The sequence below is a fragment of the Telmatherina bonti genome, assembly GCF_933228915.1.
Source record: "Telmatherina bonti genome assembly, chromosome: 7".
NCBI classification, from domain to species: Eukaryota; Metazoa; Chordata; class Actinopteri; order Atheriniformes; family Telmatherinidae; genus Telmatherina; species Telmatherina bonti.
The window spans coordinates 14,851,201-14,864,511 of record NC_136625.1 but is presented as its reverse complement, the minus strand read 5'-3'; the positions used below and the strand labels follow the sequence as shown (position 1 = coordinate 14,864,511).

The 13,311-nt window shown below is 38.0% G+C and overlaps 1 pseudogene across 1 annotated transcript; it reads right to left on the bottom strand.

Moving 5' to 3' along the window:
• Positions 1-6,224: 6,224 nt before the first annotated feature.
• On the bottom strand, positions 6,225-10,063 carry LOC306758141 (alpha-amylase-like; annotated as a pseudogene). Its single transcript has 9 exons — positions 9,896-10,063; positions 9,165-9,311; positions 8,594-8,791; positions 7,906-8,135; positions 7,635-7,768; positions 7,224-7,446; positions 7,017-7,138; positions 6,729-6,854; positions 6,225-6,414 (listed from the first exon to the last, which is right to left on the bottom strand). The product of its transcript is annotated as an alpha-amylase-like (transcript).
• Positions 10,064-13,311: the final 3,248 nt, after the last annotated feature.

Here is a 13,311-nt window from a genome sequence, read left to right as displayed (position 1 = left end):
AAAGAAGAAACCAGCTCCTAGGGGTGAAGATGAGGGCCTAATTAATCCAGCTGCTAGGGAATCTGAGATGTACCCCTCCAAGGCCTCCATCTCAGGTCGGGATATGTTGCATAATCGGCTGGTAGGTAGCGGGGCAACTGGGAGCAAATCAATGGCGCAATCATAAGGTCGATGAGGTGGCAGCGCTAAAGCCTTGTCTTTGCTGAAAACCTCCATTAGGTCGTGATATACTGTAGGTACTGCAGACAGGTCTGGGGCAACGGGTTGAAGACCAGAAATGGATGAGGTCGAGGGAATAGCCGACTCACGACAGGTGGCATGAAAAAGGGTGCTCCAATTGATAATTCTCCCAGTACGCCAATCTCAGTGCGGGTTATGTAACGACAGCCAGGGGTGACCCAAGACCAGTGGAGACTTAGGTGAGTCAACAATGAAGAAAGGGATGTATTCTTGGTGGTTACCAGAGACTATCAGTCTAACAGGGATGGACTGTCGGGTTATGGAATAAAGATGGCTACCATCCAGAGCCTGTGCTGACACGGGGGAAGAAAGAGCCTCCAGACATATCCCAAGAGTGGTGGCCCAAGTCTCGTCCAGAAAATTGGCCTCAGCTCCAGAATCAACTAAGGCTTCAACAGAATGGGGGGTGTTATCTACGAACAGGGTTGCAGGGATAAGTGTCTTGGTGTGGGGGATCTCATTGGAAGACGTGGTCATCAGTACTCCCACCGCTACTGACGACCCTGGTCTTTTGCCCGATTGGGACAGAGAGATATCCGGTGTCCAGATCTTCCGCAGTAATAGCAATCTCCTGAGTCCCTTCTCCTCTGCCGCTCCTCTGGGGAGAGGTGAGCCCTGCCCAGTTGCATGTGCTCCTCCGTAGGTGGGGTTGTGTAAGGCAGAGGGGAAGTGGTTGTTCCCGAGGGAATCTAAGAGTCTCGGCTGGATCTGGATTGCCGTTCCCTGTCCCTCTCCCGTAGCCAGTTATCTATTTGTATGGCGAGGGAAACCGGCTGGCAGAGAGGCGAGCAGGCAGGCGGGCGGGCAGGCAGGCAAGCGGTAGGGCAGCAATCGGGCATGCGGGCAGGATCTCTGACGGGGAAAAAACACACAGGTTATCGATCTGTGATTCACACTGGGAAGAATCTTTGAGGCCAAGAGTTGTACCGCAGGGCATTCAACAATCTGGCGATGAACAGCAGGCTGGGCAGGTCTTAAATAGTGCTGTTGCTGATTGCCAAGATGAAGATCAGGTGCTGATCCAGGTGCCAGGATGCCAGACACACCCACCAGGGAACAGGATCACAACAAGTTCTCAATGTTTCCACTGCCAGTCTTGCACTTGGAATCATTGAACTCTAATGAGGAATAGGGGACATCCGGGAATTCCTTTTTGCCAGCGTTGAACCAGCTTCCACAGGAAGAGTGGTTCCCTTCTCCACCAGCAGCTCCACTCATGTGGTTGAAGACAGCATCCACATAGATGTTGACCTGTCATGTGCCTATATCCAACATGTAAAACTGTCAATTTACAATCAGGGATCACTTCTAAAAATGTTATTTGTATTTTTCAGTTTCATTGGTTCGTCTGAGTGGTGAAAATCTGCATTAGGCTTAAGTATTTGTTAAGACAAAAATGATTTTGCAATACAAGGCTATCAAGTCACCATGTGCTGACAAATAAAAGCACTGCTAGTTTTGCTGTTTACTACATGAACAGTATAGTTTACCCCAACGTTGTTGCATTTTGTGATCATGTCTTTAAACTCATTCTCACTGCCAGATCTGGAGCATAATTTTTAGCTGATTGGCTGGTATCTCTGCCACCATGGCCTCCAGGGACTGTCCAACACAATGTGGTCATTTGGGGGGGGGGGGGGGGGGGGGGGGGGGGAAATAGATGTTGGTTTACCGATGCAAGTACTAATGTTGTTGTTACTGTCCATTATTCATCAGTCTAAACAGTCCAAGATCTGCAGATATCCTTCCTGCATTGGTTAAGTCGAATCAGTTCAGTTTCTGTATTCTATATAATTTTCCTGGTCCATTTTTACAATTCCTGTAGCTGAAATGTTCACAAGTTGTTTATAGTGATAAATGTGACTGATTGTTAAGAACTACAACAGGAAGAACCACACTGAGCTACAAAATCTTCTTTTTACTGTGCATCCCTCAACTTCACAGCAAGACTTTACTGGTTGCTATGGTTGCATCTTACTCTCATGTAAATATGCATACATTTTCTTCATGGGGATGAATAAAGTATCTGTCTAACTATCCATCCAGGTGAGAAATCAAACTATTTTTCTTTTAACATGTCTGAACAATGACTGTCATGGATTCTATTTCTACTCTGTAAATACAACTGCTTTCACAACGTGTTACTTTCCGTAACCTATAATGTAATACTTATAGTACAATATTAAGAATGTGTTTTTACTACCTGAGTTGATGATCAAATTGGTTGATCAATATAAATTTTTATTATCAATGACTAGAATTTGTTACACATCAGCATTAAGTCTTCCATACCTGAACATCACCAAATCCTTTTGGACCCAGGAAATGCTCACACTCTGCAGCGATGTCAACCCAGCGCCATTCAAACATAGGCACGATGGCTGTCCTTCCATGCCTGAATTGGGGATTGTGCAGGGTGAAGCTGAGCCCAAACAAGGTCCAAAACATAAAGAGCTTCATCCTTCCCTGGTAACAAATCTCAATTTTTATACCAACTGTTTTCCCTAAGATTTCTCTCCATCCATTCATCCATTTTCCTAACTACTTAATCCAATTCAGGGTCACAGGGAAGCTGGAGCCTATCCCAGCAGTCTCTGGGCAAAAGGCAGGGTACAGAATGGACAGCTCGCCAGGCCATTGCAGGGCCACATAGAGACAAACAACCACTCATGCTCACACTCACGCTCACTCCTACGGGCAATTTAAGGCAACCAATTAACCTAACATGCATGTCCTTGGAAAGTGGGAACCCGGTGAGAACCCACGCATACACGGGGAGAACACGCAAACTCCACACAGAAAGGCCACTGTCCAAACCTCGCCCCAGCGACCTACTTGCTGTGATGTCACAGTGCTAAGCACTATGCCACCTTGCAGCCCAAGATTTCTCTCATTACTTTCAAAGTTTTAAATAGTTTAGTATCATCTTATTATAAGATTTGATTCCCATCCATACTCCTAGTTGAGCTCTGCAGTCCCCCAGTCAGTTGCTCTTAGATGTTCCCAGATCCAGAATGAATACAAAGAGAATGAGATTGAAACTGAGATTGAGATTGAGTTCGAGATGGACTCTGCTGCCCCTAATCTGTGGAACAACCTACCCTCCCATATACACACTGCACAGCCTGTAGATATTTTTAAATCACAACTGCAGAGTCGCCTCTTCTCCCTGGGTAGAGAATGACATTTAAATGTTTTATTTGCTTTTATTGTTTATTGTTTTGTTGTTTTGTTTTTTTTATGAATAAACTTGGACCTGGATTATTTCAGCCTTATTGTAAAACCGAATTTCGATGTTATTTAATATGAAACTCAGTATCAATGCCATAGCCTGTTTTAATTATAAAGTTACTATGAACTTTTATTGACACATTCATGAGTGAAAAATAATAAATATTTCAAGATAGATATACTTACAAAACAATAAAAGCCCTGCATTGTTAAGTAAATAAAGGGCTGCAAATCTAGGTGTATACCCAAATCTTCAATAACAGTTTTCAACTCAAGTACAAGTACTTTATCTTTTAAAAATTTTCAGTGACCATACAATGATCATAGCATTAGTAATATATATATATATATATATAGTACTGTATTGTTTTTTTTACCACTATCATCTGGCTGTTATAACCTTTCAGAAGCTAATTATAAATCTGTCACATGGAGGCGCCATAACATCAAAAGACACAGGCCACTGCTCTCTTTTCAAAAGATGCTTTCACCAGTGACTTCTTGGGTTATTTAGTAGGAACTAACCTGTTAAGAATGTAAATACATTGTTGGTGTTTTGTTGCTGTAGTCTAAAAATAAAAAGATTGTGAAGTAAGTTTGATTATAGAAAAGAGAAAAAAAATTAAACCCAACATTTTGAAATAATTTTCTTTTATTTTCCATTTTTCTATTGTAGCCTACATGTCAATAAATAAATTCCACTAGTTTAGAGTTTTAAAAAAAATCTCGATACATTAGTTTGCGTCATGTATGTAATGAATAAATTGGCCTTGTCTTCTCTTCATGTTGGTACGCCTTATATGGTCAATTTCCTGCCAAGTGCTGTGAATGAAGGCCATCTTTTGCTTTATAAAAATTAAGTTCATTAATGTTTTCCCACAAAAATGTTTTAGGAATTCTAAAGTAGATAATTGATGAAGCACTGCACTGATTAAAATAGCCCCTGGGGCAAAATTGGAGGGAATAAATCAGTGTAACTCCTTTAAACAAAATAAACAACCTTATTAGGTTTATGACAAATCACTGCTTGTTTTATGTGCATGGCTGGTCTGCATTGTTTGTAGCTTTAATCCTTATTAAGACGTAGTTTAAAAGACAAATGGAAAATAACCCTAATATTTTCCTTGTGAGGGAAGTTTATTCCTGTCATCAGGGGTAACAGCACAAGCCCATACTTTCCTCTCTCTGTCCACTTCTTCCTGATCATACAGATATCCTAAAATGATCTCAGACCAAAGTCCCATCAGCATGTCATGGATTTTCCACAAGAATTCTTTCAGTGATAACACCTAACCAGGTTCTGGTTCATCTCATATGGCTCTACTCAGAACTCCTTTTCCTATGACCAAATGTATTGTATCCTTAGGAGAGAGTCCAGCCAGTATGCTTTGGAAACTGCAGTAATATGCAATGAAGTTGATGACAAGGTGCAAAATACAACTTGTGTTTGGTCCGAAGCTAAGTTTAACCTTGTTTTATGAGTAAGCAAGAAACAAAAGAAATAAAAGCCATTCAAGTTTTGCAAATTAGCCTTCACACTGCTGGCCTGTCCCAGAAAGAGATTTCAATCTATAATAATCTCTGGATGAGGTAGGGAGATAAAGCACTCCCTGGCCTGTTTCTCAGAGCTTTGCTGTGCAAAATAGGTCTTCTATTGAATCATTTTAGGAGGAAGTCCGATGGTAGTATGATTAATGGTTGTATAGTCCATTTTAAACCTCCAGTTGACACCTGTATTTTCTTTCATTTTTAGTTGGTCACTAACCATTGTGTATAATTTCTATTGTTAAGTTCAATGTTTTACTTTTTCATCAATGTGTGGCATTTTCATTTCATTCATTCATTCATTCATTCATTTTCTAAACCGCTTAATCCAATCCAGGGTCGCTGGAGCCTATCCCAGCTGGCTTTGGGCGACAAGCAGGGTACACCCTGGACAGCTCGCCAGTCCATCGCAGGGCGCATTTTCATTTCATTACAGTTAATTCAATATATTTTTTTTAACACAACTTAAACATGTACAATTTTTTTTTTTTTAAAAAAGGGACAGGATGGTTTGGTAGATATGTTATTTCTTTAAATATTAAATGCTACTACCCCACTTCATGAGCCTTTATCTACTGGATTAATAAAGATTTGTTCCTCCTTGGTTGATTTGAGCCAATTTGTGTTTACAATCACAAAAATCTTTTCTTTGACATTTCTTTTTATTACTTGCTCAATTAACTTATTTGTCCCTCACTCAACCCGTTTAGTCCACACCAAAAAATGTCATGCACATCCTCTTCTGTGTTGTACAGACACATAGTTTTCTAAAATTTAGTTGATGCCTTAGATTATAGCCCGTGTCCCTGTCTTTAAATATTCTTTGTATGTTACATAGTAGTAAGTTTTTTTCTCTTTAAAAATGGCTGATTCAGCAAATAAATGCAAGAGAACATTCCTGAAGGAAGCATGGAAAACAGATAAAAACTAATGGAGCATAAGTCATCGTCGGACTGACTTTTACTTGCTGGTGAGAGCTCAGAAGAGAGACTAGATGAATTCTTTATGCTTAGTTTAAGCATAACTTTGTGAAATTATAGAGAAATGGATTGATTTACAGCCATAGGGTGCATATTTCTACTGCTTGTTTCTACTGCTTGTTAATTATTTTTATCCTCTTAAACTGCTGGTTTATGTGAACAAAAAAGAAAGTTAACATCCCATTCATCATTCAGGATGTAAAGCGAGCTTTATTTTTAATTAACGGTTTACAGCTTGGATTCAGCATGAATAGCAACAAATGGATCCTCGTCTCTGTTGCTGATCTTAAAGTGTGCACGGCCATCACCACCAACATGGATCTGCTTCCCAGTGCAGCGGCTTCCTTCTTTCTGTTCAGAAATGACATCACAGTAGGTGCCACCAGGCATGCCAGTGTTCAGGGTCACATCCAGGTCCCTGAAAGTGAATACAAAGCACAAAACATATTAAAAAATGGTGAAAGGATCGTGTGATTGGTGTGCAACACATTTACTGTTAAGTACACTACAAAAAATATGTGACCACAGATAACAATAAATTATTCTTAAACATTGACATTGGCTTCGAAATGGGAATCTAAAAAGATGAGTGTTAAAAAGTAGCCATTCCCAAAGTACATGAATATGTGCAAATGGTTAATTTTTAACTACATTTCTATATTTTCAACTATATTCTCCATTTAAAATGATATCAAATTTTATATTATTTTAAAACCACTAAAAAATCCTTACCAGTCGTCATTGTTAAAAACGATGAAACCACGATTACCACGTCCAAAGGCAACCTGGTTGCTCTGGTTGTCCCACCAGTTGGCATGAGGCTGTCCATTGACAACATTTCTGAACATGACCATGTTCCTTGAGAGGTGTGACAAAGTGAAGTTACATTAGACAGCATAATTATCCAATAAAAAAGTAAAGTATATAGATTGTACTTATGTAGGTTGTATTTATGATCCATTACACCAGTCAAAAAGAAATGATGCTTTGCGAGGTCAACAGCATCCTCTGAGAACTCACTTGATTTGACGCCATCTGTGCTCACACACCCATCCATCTCCACAAGTCTGGTCAGGATTGATGTGAACAGGTTTGGTTGCTCCATTGCCATGGCTGGGAGGGCCCATTCAGTCATTCTGATCCTGCAATCATAGGTAAAAATATGTTTGAAATGTGCACAGTTGTACAATCACAAAGCATTATTAATCCAACAGCGGGTTCCATTACTTTTCCATTCACAAAGTTGCGGTCCCAGCGGTAGCTAGACATGACCCTGGTCACTTCGTAAGGGTGGGCCAGCATGTAGCCAACAGCCATCTTGTAGAGTCTAGAGTCCCAGAAGGTGATGATGGATGCACCACCAGCGCCATGACCTCTCTGGTTGTCATGGTTGTCAACAAAGACAAGTGCATTGCCATCAGGCATGAAGCCCCATCCCTCTCCCCAGTTCCTGGACACACAAATACATTTTCTAAAATTGAGGAATCCACTGCTAAAACTCCATAAACTGAACAAAATATTAGCGAAACAATTATTTTGATCAATTTTTAATTTGATAATTGTTTTTGTTGGAGGCAAATTAATTCCCTTAATCATAAACATATGTCATAATATTAAAGCTCCCAAACAGGAACCTACTTTGTGTAGGACAGTTTCTCGCCGTTCCATTTTCTAAAGATGTTTCCCAGTCTGGCACCATATTTGAATTCAGCTAAATGTCCATTTAATTTTACTGATTTAGAATATATGATTGAAGATTTGAGTTTGAATATTGGCAGAATGTGGCAGCCTAAGCACTGAAGAATAATATGTTTTCAGTATTTCATTTAACCCTATGCTGTGGCTGAATATGTTTTTATTGTTAAATTATTCAACCTCCTACAAAACAATGCAAACTCAAAAAGCTTACCTCCTGGAAAATGAAGGGTCTGGAGCCACCAGGGAACCACTTTGTGTTGAGGTTGTGGAGACGACGGTCAATATTATCCAGATCACCGGGCCACATGTGCTTGCAGGCATCCACCCTGAATCCAGCTACACCCATGTCAATCAGCTTGTTCATGTAGTCAGCCACCTTGCCCCAACATAGTCCTTCTCAAGGGCAAGATCCAACAGACCAACCAGACGGCAGTCACGCACCTGCAGGAAGTAAATGACAAAATATGTCAAAAGTTGTGTCATATTGGTGTTGCAACAGATGCAACATTATCTACATTATTAATTAAAATATGTCCATAGATGTGAGTTCATAATATTATCGTTTCCAACAAACTTGGGATTGTCTATACATACAGATTTATGTATTAATTAAATAAAGTCTACCAAAGTGAGGGTAGGATGTCATTTTAAGCTATATGCTGAATGTAAGTGAAATTAAAGCCATAAAATTTAAATTATCTGGAGGCACAAAAGAGGGTGTTCAGACTTTTATTAATTAGTTGTACTGCCACAAACAAAACATCTATTTAATCAGATTAATTGTTGCCCAAACTTAAAATTTAATTACCTAGCAATGGCAAGCTACTGAGACAAACTTAATAACATTAATTATAAACTATCTTCATCAATAAATCATCTTTCATAGTGATGTTAATTACCTGATTTGGATCACCATAATTTTCAATATTTCCACTGCCGGTCCTGCATTTGTGATCGTTGAAGTCCAAGGAAGAAAAGGGGACACTGGGAAAGTCCTTATTGTGAGCACTGAACCAGCTTCCACATGAAGAGTGGGTTCCCTCACCACCGCCAGATCCACACATGTGGTTGATGACAGCATCCACATAAATGTTGACCTGTGATCAGACACAGGTTAGCATTACATCATGTTTCTCTCTCATTTGCAAGTAAACATCAGTATCATATGATAGGAACTCAGAGCAATATCATCTTTTCTTAATTCGTTGTCATCATCATAATGCAGTTGCTTCAACATGATACTTTACCATGCAGCAACTAAATGAAATGAATAACAGCAAATATTCCTTAAAGGCTGTAGGTTGCTTCTTTGAGCTTCTCCTAATTTTTTTTTTTCAGTCATGCTAAGTACGTATGTCATAAATAGAGTATGTTGTGTCGTCAGTTTTGCTGCAGATTTACAATGTACCATCAAGAAGATCAAGAATCATGACATTTGTTTCTGAATCATTGAAACTGTGCAGTGTTTACCCCAACGTTGTTGCATCTGGTGATCATGTCTCTGAGCTCATTCTCACTGCCAGATCTGGAGCACAAGTTGTAGCTGATTGGCTGGTATCTCTGCCACCAGGGCTTCCAGGGATTGTCAATCACAATGTGTTCATTTGGAGGAGAAATCTGAGCAACACAGAGGAAAAAACATCACAATAATTCTTGCTTTTGAAACAGATATGACCTGCAGATAATGTTATCAGGGGTACGCTCTCGTACAGGATTCAGTTTAACCATCACGAGGAGCACTATTAAGCTCATGGAAATGTGTTGTAAATGTTAAAGAACTTATCCAGTCTTAAGCTTAGCATTTGCATTTTTTGCATTATGTCTCTGACTTCTTTAGTAAATGTAACGTTTTTTTCTTCAATAAGATCTGGTCATTAAAAAAATTCAAAAAATAAATTTAAAAAAAGAGAAAAGAATTTAAAATATGAATTAAAAATGAAAATCCTGACCCATTAGAGCAGAACAGAAATACTACTAGAATCGAAATATTTAATTGTGAGAGGGTCCAAGCATTAAGCAAATCCAGCCCAAATCCATGTCAGTCCAGTTCCATCTACAAGAACAGGACATGAACCTCTGACAGAAGGCAGGAGAGCAGGAATGCAGCTCTTTCACATGCTTAAAATATAGTGGATGGCAGCGTAGCAAAAGATACTCTACTTCTCAGTTAGTTACAACTGCACGTGCACAGACATACATACCTGAACACCACCAAAGCCATTAGGACCCAAGTAGCGTTCGCACTCTGCTGCAATGTCTGCCCAACACCACTCGAACAGGTGGACGATGGCTGCTCTTCCATGCTTGGTATTGGGGTTGTGCTGGGCAAGGCTCAGCCCAAACAGGGCGACCAAAATGAGCAGCTTCATCATTTCCCTTGATGAGAAAGAAACCGTACTGACTTTGCTTTGTCATTGGGGTATATAAAGGCGATCTCCTCCATTCTGGACCAATGAAAAACCTTCAAGTTATCAGTTTGGAGTTTAAACAGGTGCTTCTTTCCCACATCTGTGCAGTCACATATGCCAATTTGGCCATGGGGGTCCTTTTTACAATTTGAAACATCTACAAACTCTTACCAACAACAACAACTAACCCACCATCATAATATGATCATGTCTTTAAACCTTAAAATATCACCTTTTCAACTAATTAATTGCATTAATGGATGATTTTGTTTTTCTAGGTACATGAAAATGTTTTTTAAGCCCAGAAAACAAAAGTTTAGATATTCTGCTCTGATATTTGATCACCTGAGAAGCAAATAATGATGTATTCAGCATTGGTACAAGAATCTCAATCAAAAACTCTGCATTGCGTCTTTCTGTTTGTTTGTGGGTTATGGTTGCAGGTGCAGATGTCTAAGTCTGAGTTAGATTTAATTCTTCACATGTTTCAAAAACCCTTTCAGTGTTTAAAATCCTATTGGAATATCTATGCACACTGCATAACCCTGATTAGTATCTGGTTGTCTTTTATGTAACTGTTTTGGATACCTTCATAAGATAACGAACAATTTTTATCTGTTTTTTAAGTATGAGGTAAGTTTTATTGATAATAAAAAAAAAAGTAAAGCTGGTGAATTGTGATAAAATCCTTCATTGGGAAATCAATGCTCACTACTCAATACATTTATGACGTGCATTACTGACTGTGGGATGAAGGGACTGGTTTGTGTGGGAACAAAGACAGTTATCACTCCTTTTTTTAGTTACTATAAAAAAACATTTAGTTAAACATGCTATCACATGAGTGCAGTGGTGTTTAACAAGTTTCCTTAAATAGAGTACAAGTTTGACAACAGAAAGTCAAGTTCTCACCCGAATGTAAACAGTCAGAGTTGCATCAGGTTGCTTTTAAAAATGGAAAATCACAAAATTTTACGAGAAAACCTTAATAATGACTATAGATCTAAATTGACTTTTTTTTGGAATACTTTGAAACCAAACAGGGAAAATATTGCACATATTTTGCATGAATATGGAAACTGACACACAATGTAATCTGAAAATCCTTTACAGTGTTTCTGTTTAAATTGATATTTAATTTGATCTTTTTTTATAAGTAGACTGCTTGAATGAGTTGCTTTTGTAAACTAACAACATTACTGTTACCATAACTACTACTTTTTCTACTACTACTACTAATTCTACTAATACTAATACCAATACTGAGTTTGGAAGGTAATGTAAATTTTGCATTCTAGCAATGTATTATTCTATTCTATAGTCATTTAGCAGCCGCTTTTATCCAAAGCAACTTACATACACACTCATATCCCGATGTGCCATTGGGGGGCAACAGGGGGTTTTAGTCTCTTGCCCAAGGACACTTCAGCACATAGTCAGGGGAATCCTTGAATCAATCTCTGCTTATTCTGCTGAACAAAAGCCACCTGCCCTATGTTTATTTGTTTAGTATTTTGTCAAGGAATGTTTCCATTGTAGTGTTTAAATTATTAAAAACTATAAAAGGTGTAATAGTTACATAACATAAGTTATGTAACATGTGGTGTGATAATGTTTCCATTCAAACTGATATTTTATTTGATCTCTTTTTTTTTATATATAAGCAGACTGTTTAAATTGAGTCGCTTTTTTAATTGGATTATGTTACCATTACTGCAACAACTACTATTACTCCTTCTACTACTAACAACAACAACAACAATAATAATAATATTAGTCTGGAAGGTAATGTAAATTTTGCATTCTAACAATGCGTTATTATATTTTATTACAGTTTAGATGACTGGTATTTTGTCAAGGAACGTTTCAATTGTAGTGTTTAAATAATTAAAAACTATAAACAGTGTAGTAATTATATAACATAAGTTATGTAACGTGTGGTGTGATCAGCTTTGAAGGACAGCAAGCCAAAGCAGATAAGATGTAAATGGGCTGGAAGTTAAATATATAATGTAAAACAAGTTTGCAGGTATTTGGTTATGAGTGACTTCAGTGCTAAAGTTGTTTTTACAAAACAAAACTGTGAAAAAGTAAAAGAAAAAAAAAATCAAATATAACTGTTCACTGATCCTGTTTTTTTTTTGTTTTGTTTTTTTGATTGGTATATGTAAAGGAAAACTGAGTTTCTTCTTTTGTCCTTATATATTTCATTATTTCTATTTAAAATTATTTTGTTTCTGTTTAAGTGGTAAAACTAGCTCTGTATTAGTTGCTGCATTATGCAAAAAACTGAAAACTGATACATGAAAGGAAACCTGTTTTAACTTTTACTTTGCTGAACAGCTGATGACCCTCCACACTGCTTCATCATTGCCTTGCAACTTAGCAATGGTTACTGGTTAACAATCAGAATCCTCGTGTGGTCTACACAGCCAGGCTGTCTCACAAGGTAATATGTAACATATAACATGCGTGTTACGTTTGTCCAACAGATGAAACTGTCGAGAAGGAGCAGTGAGAATCCAAAGGCAGACCAGAAGGCAGGCAGGATGCAGAAAAAGATGTTTAATATAAACTTGACTTGGCTTGGCAAAACAACAATACATGGATGGAAGAATACTAGAGGATGTAATTAAAGAATGAAATGGCAAATAAAACTGAAACCAAATGGTACATAAACGCAAAAAAGAACACAGCAAGACACAGGGGGAATGAATGAGCAAGATGAAACTAATGAACAGGACACAAGAAGCTAAACAGAGAAAAAACAAATTACAAAAGAAAAAAAAACATTGCTGACCCGCAACTTCTCCATTCAACCAGGTATATTTATGGACAAAATGAAAAAAGCAAAGTGATACCACTGTTTAAAACTGGGGCTAGACACCATGTTACAAGCGACAGGCCAGTTTCTGTACACCGGCAATTCTCCAAATGAATGAATCTGCAGACAGATTAAACAAGTTTATTGAAGAAAGTCAATGTAGATCCACATCATTGGCATCAATCAAACTAATGGAAGAAATCACATATATGTTTTATATATTGTTGTGTTGTGTGGGTTCAGTATATATTGTATTAGATATTTAGATAACATATGTTTTATATATTTCTATACATGTATATGTGTTTATTCATATGGATATTTAATATATCCAATATAATAGTTTGTATTATTATGTAACATGGTGGGCACTATGTAGTAAATA